This window comes from Pezoporus occidentalis, unplaced genomic scaffold (genome assembly GCF_034315485.1).
Source record: "Pezoporus occidentalis ecotype Australia unplaced genomic scaffold, CSIRO_AGI_Poc_V1 ctg98, whole genome shotgun sequence".
In the NCBI taxonomy this organism is placed as follows: domain Eukaryota; kingdom Metazoa; phylum Chordata; class Aves; order Psittaciformes; family Psittacidae; genus Pezoporus; species Pezoporus occidentalis.
Window position 1 is genome coordinate 2,725,412 of NW_026916347.1, and position 12,485 is coordinate 2,737,896.

A 12,485-nucleotide genomic window follows, 5' to 3' on the forward strand; every position below is an offset into this window, starting at 1 on the left:
AATGGATGTTAGATCTCTTCTACTCCCTGGCTTTATAGTCCCTCAGTGCAGAGATGATTTCCATTTCTCAACAAAGCCTGCTCCCGAAATCTGGTCCACTGGCCACTTATTTTGAGGAGGATCCTAAAACTGGAGTCTGGTCTCCTGAATCCCAGAAGAGACAAGGTATGCTTGGAGAACACTTCACACCAAGAAGTTCACACACTAAATATCGAGTTATCTTTACTTCTGTTTTAGAGATGAAAAAAGGCACCCTCCTGGGGTATCTACCTGGGAAGTGAATAGAGACCCCAGAATTTGAATTTCTCTTCAGCCTGAGAAGGCTCAAGCTTGTAGCACCCTCTAGCCTGGCGTGCACTCAGTGCAACAGGCAATGGAGTGAGCAATGTGGAGAGGCAGAGAGGGGCAGGAGCTGAGTGCCTTCTCCAGGAGCAGTTTAAAAGTGTGTTTTGTACAGGTGTTTAGTGTTAGTGACTCTAACCTGAAACATTTCACCAGTGAGGTGCAGAGGAGATCAGCACTGTCATCTGGCCTTCTGCTCTCCTACATCCACTTCTGGTATAAGCTGGGTCCTGACTTTGACACCTGCGAGAGCAGCAGATCCAGCTGTGCATCAACAGAGCCAGCTGGGGCTTCTGCTTCACTCCCAACTGACCTGCCCATCACCACCAGTGGGATGAGAGCACAAGCAGTGCAGCAAGCTGCTGGGAAGCAGAGCTGCAGCCTCACCGCTGCTGGCAACAGTAGCAGACAAAGCAGCCAGAGGCCAACAGCCTAAGCAGGAGCAAGGACCAAGGCAAGGCTGGCCTGGTGCTGACAGCATTCTCCTCTGTCTCCATGTGGATCTCACTGAAGAGTGCAATGTTTGGGGTCAGTCCATTGTGTTCTCTTTCACACTATGGCTGCATTACAGCTACCAGAGCCAGCATCTATTGCACACCTGGAGTGACTATGCAGAGGAAACATCCCTCAGCTATGGGTTCCTGGCACCAAAACCGGTACCAGTCTCAGCTTGGCTGGGGTCACAGGCTTCCTGTAGTTAGCTAGGCCAGTCTGCTTCATTGCTTTGTATGTCATGAATAAATCCCAGAAGTCTGGAGCATCCCACAGCAGCTGCTTAACAAGCCATCTCCACTGCTGACCTTGCAGCCTGCCTGGTGTGGGCCGGATAGGCAGCTGTTCTGACACTCTTTGGAGGATGCTAATGATCCTGTAGAGCTCAATCCAAACAGAGGTAGCAGAAACCCCACATTATTCACATTTGGAGCAAAATCTTTTCTAGAGAGAGTATTGGAAGATTTGTACTGGAGCAAGTGTTTTCTTATTTTAGAAATTACGTATGAACATAGATGTTGAAACATAACAAAGCATAAACGATACTGAAATGGCTGCTTTGTGAAATCCTATAATGGGAAATTCTTTTACGAACCACCTTTAAAAATTGGCAAATGTTACTAATATTCCTCCAGGCAACACTTGGACTATTATTTAAAATGGGATGTGTGGTGTCCCAGAGCGACTGTTCGCCTGAACTGCAAAACATTCTGTAGGACCTGTGAAATATGAAATGATTTAAGGAGGAAAGAGGGTTATGCAGTTCTGCTTTGTGTGGTTTCTACTACCTCTAAAGTAGTTTTAGAGGAGAGCGTGTTCTGGGCTGTAATTCAAACAGTGTTACAGATATTGTAAGGAACAGAAAAAATGGACAAATTGGAGGCACCTGATGAAAAATGCTGTTACTTTCTCTATTTGCTGCCCCTAGCACACAAACATATTGCTTAGATTCACTTGGGTAATTATATTAAATGCAACTGCACTTATTAAGGAGGCCTGAAGTGAGCTTTAAGTAGAAAGGCTGGATTGTAGCACTTTGGTTCTGGAGAGCATCCTCCGCACTCAGGGTGGCGTGAATCAGCAACAAACAACACGCACTCAAGGGACCCCAGCAGAGATGAGACATCTTTTCCATCTGCCCCAACTCTTACACAGCAGCACAAGGACAAGCTGTAACTCATACGTCTGTGGAAGGGTCTGGGAGTTTTTCTGCACATACCTGAAATTTCTGTTCCAGCACAGAAGTATATTATGTGTGATTTTTCACAGTGAAAGGTGACCTTAATGCTGCAGAGTTTTTCTTGTGGGTGGCAGGGAATGGGTTCATTTTTAGAGACACCATTGCAGGTTGTCTTTTGGAGCTTGGAGAGCCTGGCAGAAATGCCCTAATCCCACTGCAAGCTTCAGAGGATCAACGAAAGGATCTCTCACCGTGTTCCCTGGTGAGAGAAGCCTCAGTGCAGCACTGTGTGAGAAGCTCAGGGTAAGTGGACATGAGCTGCATGTGTTTAGCTCTGCTGAGGACCTGTCCCTCGGTGCAGAGAGTGACCCCATACACGGGAAGGACACTGTGTGGGCAGGCCTAAAGGATGTTCTTGGTTATGTATTGTATTCACTAAACCATTATGCTCAAAGAACAGCAAGGTTATGAAAATGCCGCTTGTGTTTTTCTGCCACAGTGCTCTGCTCGGAGTGTGATCTGGCAGCAGGAAGAAACCACATACACCAGCAGTTCTTGTAGGGGACGGCCTCCTACAGTGCAAAGGGACTGATAAGTGGTTTTCAAGGAACTCAGTGGATGAATCCAAGAACATACAGCCAAATGGATGCAAGTGGGGATATATCTTCAGCAGGGATCAAGTTTCGAGAATAGACAGATCCCAGAGGACTGTTAGGTACAGACTCAGGAGCACAAGTCAGGTATTCCAAACCTGAGGGAGATTTTACTATAAAGATCACAAAGAGTAAATCTACATTCCAGCATGGAAAGCATCTGTGAGGAAAGGCGTCTTGCGGGCAATAGAAGGTGGACAGCTAACAGGAACAGCAGATCTCTATATCCCTGGCCAGAGCTGCAGTTCTGAGCTTTCCTCTCCATACCACAGCTGTAGATCAGGGATGATGTGAAAAACAGCAGACTTACACTGGCCCACAAAGCAGTGCTAATGAAATCATATCCAGGATGGCTGTATCCTGCTGGCCATCTCCTGCAAAAGCACTGGAAGCACTAGAGAAATGCTGATCAGCAAAGCCATGCTGGGGCATATATCTGGCTTTGAGGGATGGGATACAGCTCCTATCGGGGCAACAAGGGGATGAACTGGGAACACTGCCCCCTTTCCCAGGCAGAAGGGGCAGCCCTTTGGGACTACCCTGTAGGCACTCATACAAGAAACAGCCTCCAATCCTGGGGCAAATCCCACAAGTGAATTCTTCCCTCACTCCTAGTCCCCATCTGCCACCTCCAACCAACTCCACTCTGCTGGGGTCTTAAAACATGTATAAAATGTGGGTGTCAGACTCCGAAGGGCTTCCTGGTTTTCTTGGGTAGAAAGCAAGAGCCTGTGAGGAAGTGGTAACAGCTGTCCCTCTGGATGCCGGTTGACTGTGGCTGAGTGCCTCCAGGATCTGGTCTCTCCTCTTTCCATGGAGTGAGACATGGTGTCCTTTCTCTATTGAAGAGCAAAGGAAATTCACGGAGGCAATACAAGCTTTGATTCTTCCCATCTACTTGAAATTCCCTATGCACTGGTAAACCTTCCGTCACATTGGAGATCTGTAAAAGAAAAATGATACACAAATGTGTAGTATTTTGCCACTCTCTAGGAGCAATGCCCTGAGTACCGCAGTATTGCTGTGTCAGGCAGGGACATCTCCAGGAAACATTTTGTAGCACATCTTGCAGCCAAACCACAGCGGAGGTGTTGAAAGACACAAAAAAATTTTTCCCTTCCTCCAACTGGCCAAAATACAAGGAGGAGTGAGATTTGCAAATTGCCAAATTAAGCTCAGCCAGAGTCTGTGGCTGCTGTCATTAAGAAAAACCCTGCAATAAATGTTTACAAAGCGTTTCAGAAATAATGGATCTCTGTAGAACAGGGTTGGGAAATTTCCAGCACAGAGCAGGTTTCAGCAGAGAAATGCTGATTTGTTGAAACTGTGGGGTTTGCGGAGTTGTATGGGTTTTGACAAACTTTCAATGAACTACAGCAGCAATTGCCAAACCGGGGCTGGGAGCTTGTTGGAAGTAAGTTCAAGCAGAAGTGAGGCCTGCATCTGGATCTGGGTCATGAGTCTAGAAAAGGCTATAGTGTGGGCAGATTTTGGCTTTATGATCCTTTATGCCAGGGCAGCCCCTCTGTACAGAGTGCCCTGGGGCACAGAGTGACAGTGCTCCAAGGCTCCACGCTACCAGAGCTGTCAACACTGCAGTGCTTTCAGGTTTGCATCTCAGAGAACGCTTATGGGCATACACCTCGCAGATGCAATAGTCATAGAACAGGTAAAAATATTTTAAATGAAGTGTAAAAGCATAAAACAAAAAAAGAATGAGGACAGTTTTGGAGGGATGGAAGCTATTCCTGGGCCTTTCTCTAGTTCAGACAATAGGTTTTGAAAGAAACTAAAAGCAGGGAAATAAAATATTCAAGCAAGTCAGAAGAAGCCACTTCCACTTTTCAGTTTGAGATAGTGGAGGGTTTCCTCCTACAGTGTTTTTTTCTGACAGTTCCAACTTTTTTGAAAACTTTTCCCAAAAGAATACAATAAAGTTCCTGATTTGGGAATCAGACAGACTCAAAAAGACAGACTTTTTAAGTCAACACAAAACAAAACATGGCTTGAGCTCAGCTGCTGACTGGTAAGCCCACTTGCCTAAATGACTCCCACCACCAGCCACTCCAGCACAACCACCCAGGGCCAGCACAGCTGGCTACCAGGCAGGACACATGGGAGCCCAAACAGCTCTGGTGTTCACCCACCTCATGTCACCACTTCACTGGCATCATGCTGGGCAGCTGCCCACCTGGAAGAAACTCAGCTGGGCTATGGGTACCCATGCTGCCCAGCAAATGCAGTTTTCTTCACTCTGTCCCAGAGAAGCAATGAGGATGGACTGGTGCTCTGGCTTGCTGGCTGATTAATGCCATCAGCATTTCAAAGGCGTCATCTGAAAACCAATACTCAGTCTTTAAAGAACTTTTGCTCCCGATTACAGGCTTTAGCATGTCCAGAGAGACTGGCAGAAATCTGTGAAGGATGTGTGTTCACACTTCCCAGCTCAGAGAATTGGTTTGTCCTACCATGGAGCCCAGCCCCCCAGCCACTGTTGCTCATGTATTAGAAAGTATTAATACAAAAACAAATAACTTAAATCTACAGGGAGGAATTTCATCCTGAAAAACAAAAAGTGAGCTATAACTACATGAGTTATTGCAATCTGGCATTCTCCAGCCAAAATAGTAATTAGGCATTCAAGTGAGTTTGTGGTATATTAACCCCTGGGGACCCATTCATTGACTCTTGTGAATTACTAGCTGATAAATACCATGCTTGGTCTTAAACAAGAGGGGAAGGGGCAGGGAAGGTGGTTACTTCAGAAGGGTACCCAAAGCCCAAAGGAGGGTACCACAGGAGCCCAGATCTGCTTCTGCTAGGTTTTGCTCATTCACTGCCATTCTTTTACTGTTCTTCCCACCACTGCCTTTCCTAGTTAAACTGACCCTTCCCAACAGAGCACAGCAGCAAGGGTTCCCATAAATCCAGCTCACCTTACCACTTTTCCATTGTCTAGAAAACCATTTTCTGAGGAAACATTATACAGGCATGTGTTGTTCAGGTAGAAGCCAGGTACTCATATGGTGCTAAGTCTTCCCTATGTTTTCCCAAATGTCTTCTAAACTCCTGCATCCTATCAAGGGCTGACTACCACACCCAGAGATGATGTGACTGCCTTGCCCACATCTCTTCTCTTGCAAAGGACTTGAATGCTATTTGCAAACCCTATCCTTGAGTCATGTCAATCCTCTGGCAGAGCTGAGCCCTGAGCCTCTGCCATCTGACTCCTGCCTCAGGACCCCTGCCTGCTGCAGTATCTGCTGAGGACTGTTGAGGCTCCTGGGCTGAGCCTCCTAGGGACTGTGAGATGGGGGATGAAGGGAGGAAGAGCACAATACACCTTGGCTGAAGGTATGGCATGGAGCTGGAGCTGAAAATAGCTGTCCTGCCATTGCATGTGGCTCCTGTGCCTGGTCTCCTTAGTTCAGATCATTTCTTCTGACTAAAAAAGACCTACTAAAGGATGCAGAAAAGAGCATTTTTTTTTTCTGAGTTCTGCAATAAGGGGATTCTGTAGATCCCCTTCTTGCCCTCAATTCACAGCATTGGCTTTCAAAAAAAGACTGTGTCCTTGTAAGCCTGAGACCCTGCTAATGGAGAGAGGAATAAAATCTGCTTGAAAAAGGCCAGTCACCTTCTATGTCATAAAATGCAATGACTTTCTTAATCACTTTATAAAATAATTTTACAGAAAAACAGGCTGCGTCAATGGTCCAAAGAATCAGCTGTTAGAGAAAGGGTTTGGATTTTTTTTCTCTCAGCTGAATAAGGGATAGGTCAAAAATATTTCTGTAGTGGGTCCATAAATAAAACTCAATTAGAGAAGAAGGAATAGTGGAGGTGATCTTCTTATTCTCTTTTCAGCTAAAGAAATACCAGAGGAACGTGACTGCAGTATTATTTTACCAAGCTTTAGGTGATCTTATAGTACCCTTAAAAAAAAAACAGCAATAGGTAAAGGTATGCTCCTATTCTGTTATTCATGATCTAAATCAAAAGCTAGCGGACTTCTAGTGATTTTAAGCAAGTTGCTAGATCTCATGGTTCATTATTATGAAAACGGGCAACAGCTCAGCCCACCTTAGGAAAGGTTTTGTGAGGTTACGTACAGCAAAGACCGTGAGGTATCAATATAGAGATGCTTAGTCACAAAGCACCAGACTTCACACTTCACCCTTCTCCTGGGGGTATCAGATATGGGAAAACACAGTCATCCTGAAAAGCCTGCTTACATTCAGAGCATTCAAAGACCCATCCTTTTACAATGTCGTCTTGCAGGTAAGGCACATTTCATAGAGGCCTTCTGAAACCAGGGGATGGTAGGCTTTTTTTTTCCAGTTCACTTTTGCAACCATGAAGAATTGCAGGTAAGCTAAAACTGCTGTGCAGGCAGCAAAGTGGTGATGGCAGGTTTTCTATGTCTGTGTTAGCTGTCTAGGCAAGGAGCACCATGGGAAGACTGACAGACCTGCCTGTGTGCACTGGTGGGGCAGGCAGCTGCTAACAAACAGCATGGCTGACAACCCCATCCTGCTTGTTCTACCCTAGGGAGGGCTTTAATAAGATTCCTCTCATTCTCTTCCTTGCCCAGTGTTGTAATGATCATACAAACTTAATAACTTTGAGACTTCATCCCTTCTCTCCAGCCTGCTAAGAGGTTTGAAAGTCATTAGGGAGGGATTGAAAGGCAGATGGATAGATATGCTGATCCTGTAAAGCCTGGTTTCCTTAGGAAACTAAGTTAAGAAATGTAAGCTGCTATTCTCAGTGGTACTCTAATTTTGGCAGCTGAGATTTAAAAACCCCAGTGCTATAAGACTTGAGTGCTGGCAACTCTGCAGTAATCAACCTGTCCAGAAACTTCATCCTTTTATTTTTCTTCTGAATCACAGGTGTTGGGAGACACCTCAGCGTCTGGGTGCCAAACTTGTGACAACTTAAAGCTGACCAAGCCTTGAATATTGAGCATAGGGCTCACACAACTGGTCCCCATTACACTCCTCAGAGTGCACATGCAGCACAAACCCCAGCTCCTGCCCCACAGCCTTCACACTGGGAAGATTATGGCCTCCTGGATTTGCTGGCCAGCCCTGCCAGGTACCAGGACAGAGAGGGGGAGCAACAGCTGCACTGCACAGCAGCAGATAGTTCCACATGGCAGATGCTTCCAAATAGTGGCTGCTACCATCAGAAAACTTGTCTATCACAAGTAAACTCTAAACGCACTGTGCTGGCTGCCCTTCTAACACGCAGCTAGCCACCCTGCAGTGCCGCAAGAATTCACATATAGCACAGAACTCTGACTATGCAAAAAGAGTATGTAGCTTTAGCTTTACTGGCCTTGTTTCCACCTTATCTCTTTTCTTCCAGCTTTTGAACATCACAAATTGAGTCTAGATCAGCCTGCAATGATCCAGGACCTGGACCTGGCACACCTGGAGTTTGGCTCCTTGGGAGTTACCCTTCTATTCCCTTCAGAAGAGCCTCAGATGACAGTGTGTGAATATCACCATCCTAACCAGAGGAGAACATTAACCCAGAAGTGGGGGAGGAAAGAGGCCTTTCGCCTGTGACTCCAGATGTCCTCTTTCTACCAGGAGAAGCTGCTGGCAGGGTCCTTCAAGAACTGCCTTATCCTCCTGTTCCTCTGAGACTGCATGAATCCTTCCAACACAACTGACTTCCTGCACCAGACCCAAAGTTTCTCCTTTGGCATCAGAGACCTTGTGCACAGCACAGGTACTGCCACATTTCAGCCCTTCCTCAGGTGTGCTGAGCACAAAAGCTTTGTCCTCCTCATCACAGTGAAAGCCCAAGTGCCTGTATTGATGTGTCCCCTGGGCGGAGTGCTTGTGCTCCAGGTCCCAGGGAGTGCCAGGCACACATTTGATTGAGCATGCTTGTGCTGGAGAGCAGCACGACTCACATAGGTGCTCCAGGCAACAGCCAAAGTAAAGTGACAGCAAAAATTTGCTGGCAGAGCCCAAGGTTTGAAAGCTCTTTAGCAGAGGGGTTCTGCTGAAGCATTTTCACTCTTTTATACCCAGAAAGCCAATTAGGAGCACATAGAGCATAGGCTGTCAGTCACAGCATTCACAGAAGAAAAGTGAGACAGTAGGGATGGGGGATGATTAAAAGGATAAGAGACTATGGAGAGAAAATGGTTTCAGGAATCACTATGATTTGTGATGGATTGATTAATGATACTGAATAAAAACCCAAAGGTTCCATTTTGTACCATCCCACGGGTACAGAAAAATTCAGTGAATTAATGAAAAAAAAAAAAAAAAAGAAAAGGCAATACCCCAGAAAATTACCCTTATAGAGATCTGGGCTGAACAAACATACATCCTCTTTATGTGTTTCCTACTACTGAGTGTTTTCATTCTAAGAGCAGCAATTTGGTACACTGGATAAATTATATGAATGGATTCCTTCCTCACTCGCTGATACTGCCTGAAACTGAAGAATGCACAACACCAAACTGCAAAAGAGGATAACAAGCTCGGGAACAGCTCTCCAAAGGTATAGCTGCAATAGTTATACTTTAGCTATGGTGTACGGTTTTAGATTACAACAGTTCAGATAGCAGAATTGAGAAGGCTAAATAACTTATTCTTCAGCTCTTACAACAAGGTGTACACCCTTCTGCATCTGCAAAGGGCACTGTAAAAGTGCTAAGAGCCAATATCCCACATTTATAACCTTTGTAGGATACCAGTTCTGTACCACTGTGGCAAAAAGTTCTTTCTGCACAGAGGCAGAATATTTTCCAATAAATTGTCCTCAAATTAGAGCTGAAAACAATTAAGTTTCTCAAGAGAAAAATCAATTAATTTTGCCATTTTCAGCTGAAAACCTAACTTATTTCTACTTGCAGCCACATTTTTTTTCCAATTTTCCAACTGAAGTAAAAATTTCCCAAGGCAGACACTTGATACAAATTCTCCAAGTAATTCCTCATAAGACTTCCAGACAGCCCTAATACATGTCACATCCATGACGTGTGCAGCACCCTTGTTTCCAGTGTCATCCCAGGGCCCTGTAGGATCCAGCTCATCATTTTGAAGCAATTTGAAAAGGAGGATGTCTTCTCTAGTGTCCTACCCACTGCTTTCTGGAGCCTCTGGGACTGCCCAGTGACATCAGGGTTGCACTCACCTGAGCTGTCTCAGGAGGCAGGAAGGAATGGCAGCACAAAGCAGTGCAGCCCAGGGCAAGGTTACACAAATGAAATGTTGCTGCCTCACTGAAACTTTAGGAGTGTAAAGAGAAGGTGGGGGAAGAGAAAAGTAAACACCCTCACTGCTCCCTCTTCTCAGCTTTTCTTCAAGAGCTTATTATAACAAACTGGGCTAACCTGGGGGCAAAAGGCAACCTTGGTGCTTCAGGAACACTGTGCCTGTTGGCTCCCAAGATCAACTCTTTGCACCATGCACAGGTGAGTTAGTGTCCTCCAGTCTCACACCTTGTGGTCATGTCACTGTCAGAGTGAAAGCTGTCTGGCTGTGGGATAAGCCAGACTTGTTGGAGGAACTTGATAGAGATTTCTTCCTCCCCCTCCCAAGCCTCTCTTTTGCATAGGCACAGGGTGATAGCAGTACCTCACTGCACTGCTTGTCACTCTCCACTGACAGCCAAGAAGTGCTGCCCCCAAGGGATGGCCCGATCCTGCCTCTAGGCTGAGCTCTGCCCAGCAGTGATTTCTCCTGTGCAAGGCACCCGTCCCCATCCCTCACACACTGTTCTCACATCCTTTCCTTGGGGAACATGCTACCTCTGCAGGGAAACAAAAAGAGCATTTCAAAGCATTTTTTCCCTCAAAGTGCTGAGTCCTGAGCAATTGCAGCTGCTCCTGTCCTTCTGTCAGGCCATGCTCCTAAATCAGATGCTGCCATTTAAGGCACAGAAGTGTGTGGTGTAAGGCCATCCTCAGATAGCCCTGATGCACAGCAAAACCTCTGCAGCAACAGCTATGAGTAGCAAAAGGGAAGCAAGTGCAGTAATTCCCTGGGGTGGAGAGGTGATGTTTATCCAAGATCTCTGAGGGAAGCAAAGTGCGAAACATCAGAGTCATTGGCAGGCTCTTTGAAGCAACAGTGAATAGACAGCTCACAAGTCCCCATTGCCAAGCTACGCTACTGCCTCTGCATCTGCCTGTGGAAAGGCTGCTACAGACGTGGAGATACTCCTGCCTTCTCAGAAGCAAGGCTGTGTGGTATTGGGGTTCTGGGTCTCTCTGCCCTGGAAGGATGCTCTTCTGCTCTGACTCCCATACAAGATGATCCATGAAACTACGGGGACGTGTCTAAGGACTACAGGCTCTGTCAGGGTGCGTCTTGAAGCCTCTTTCAACACCAGTTTTTGTGCTATCTGCTCCTGCCTACCTTTGCATAGAGAAGTACATGGTAAAGTCTGCTGAGACCAATGCAAATCAAAGACCATCGCATCTAAATTTCAATGCACTACTTTCCTCTCCTGTGTTTTCCCCTCATGAGGTTCCACTCTTTTGTGCCACTTTTGTCCCTCTCTGACCCCTTTCTTGTCCCCTGGAAAATCATTGCTGTGCTTTCTCACATACCTACTAATATCACACCTCTCTCAAGCCTGTACTCCAGATTCTCAGACTGACCTCCAGGAGGTCCTCATGGAAGCCTGCTTTGAAGTCCTGCCTGCAGACAACCCAGTGACTTGTAGAGGATATTTATGGTGCAGATGTCCCTAATGTGCCTATATTGTCAGATGTCTCTTGGGCTGAGCTCCTCAGGGATTCAGTATCTGAGAAGCACTGTGTCCACGGGCACTCAGAGCCATCAAAGAACTCAGTGGTCAAGCTGTTAGCTGGGCATGCATATGATCAAATCTGACTTTCTCATAAGTTCACCTCCACAGCCATAGAGAACCCAAGGATCTAAGATACCTTGCTATGACTGGACAGGAGTTAGGTATCTTGGTACTTTTGGGGCAGCATCAGCAAAGCTGAGGTTGAGATCCTTCTTGCCCCATTTAAAGACAAAAAAGTCTGATATGAGTGTAGTACAGCAGTGCAAGTGCCTTCACACACCACTGTGTGCTGGAGACATCAAAAATCACACTGCTGATCTATAGCACCTACCTCAGCAATCCAGCAGCCAGCTAGTTAATGCAGGAAACCTTGCAACTCAGAGGCTTCCAGGAAGTTCCAAGTGTCCTGCAGGCTGTGTGGCTGCTCCTGGGGAGTGATCTATGCTCCACCATGACCCTGGCCTTTTCCGTTCCACGCTGCTACTCTTTCAAGTTGCCCTAAGGAGGCCCTCCATGCTGGCCTTTGAAGAGAGTGCCGTGCTGCCCAGGTGGGATCTGCTCCCTGGCAGTGATGGAGCAGCGTATCAGAGGCAAACAGCAGATCCTACTGTGCAAGGCTCTGCTCTCACTGCACTTCATGGTAGATCCAGCCATCACCTACAGGCTGACAGGTTAAAGTGATTTATTGTGTTTTTTCTCAAAAGACTAGGTTTTGCTGGGTGCATTAATAGCACTTACAAGTACAGAACCCAGATAAGAGATACATAAGGATTTGCCCACTGTGGCTAGGGAAACATACCAAAATCTCTCTAGGCAAAATATTTCACACTGCCAGCTGATCTCTTTTGTTCTTTCCCTTCCCTCCAGGGGAAGTGATATTTTCTGGCAGCATCTGCCTTTATTTTCTGATGTTTTTCTTTATTAGAGGCTGAGGCTCACTGAAAACACAGAGCATGTATTCAGCTGGGTTTGGGCTTGGGCTTGTAATATTATAAGCTCAATTTGGTTGTGATACTCATGAGCAAAATGTT

The 12,485-nt window shown here is 46.2% G+C and overlaps 1 protein-coding gene across 3 annotated transcripts in view; it reads right to left on the reverse strand.

Moving 5' to 3' along the window:
• The window catches only part of VSTM4 (V-set and transmembrane domain containing 4), a 452,074-nt gene extending 440,877 nt beyond the window's left edge, over positions 1-11,197 (reverse strand). For all 3 annotated transcript variants that reach the window (XM_062606825.1, XM_062606826.1, XM_062606827.1), the window contains exon 1: positions 11,189-11,197. The gene's annotated coding sequence lies outside the window, so the exon portion shown is untranslated. The remainder of the gene's footprint in view (positions 1-11,188) is intronic.
• Between the last annotated feature and the right edge of the window lie 1,288 nt (positions 11,198-12,485).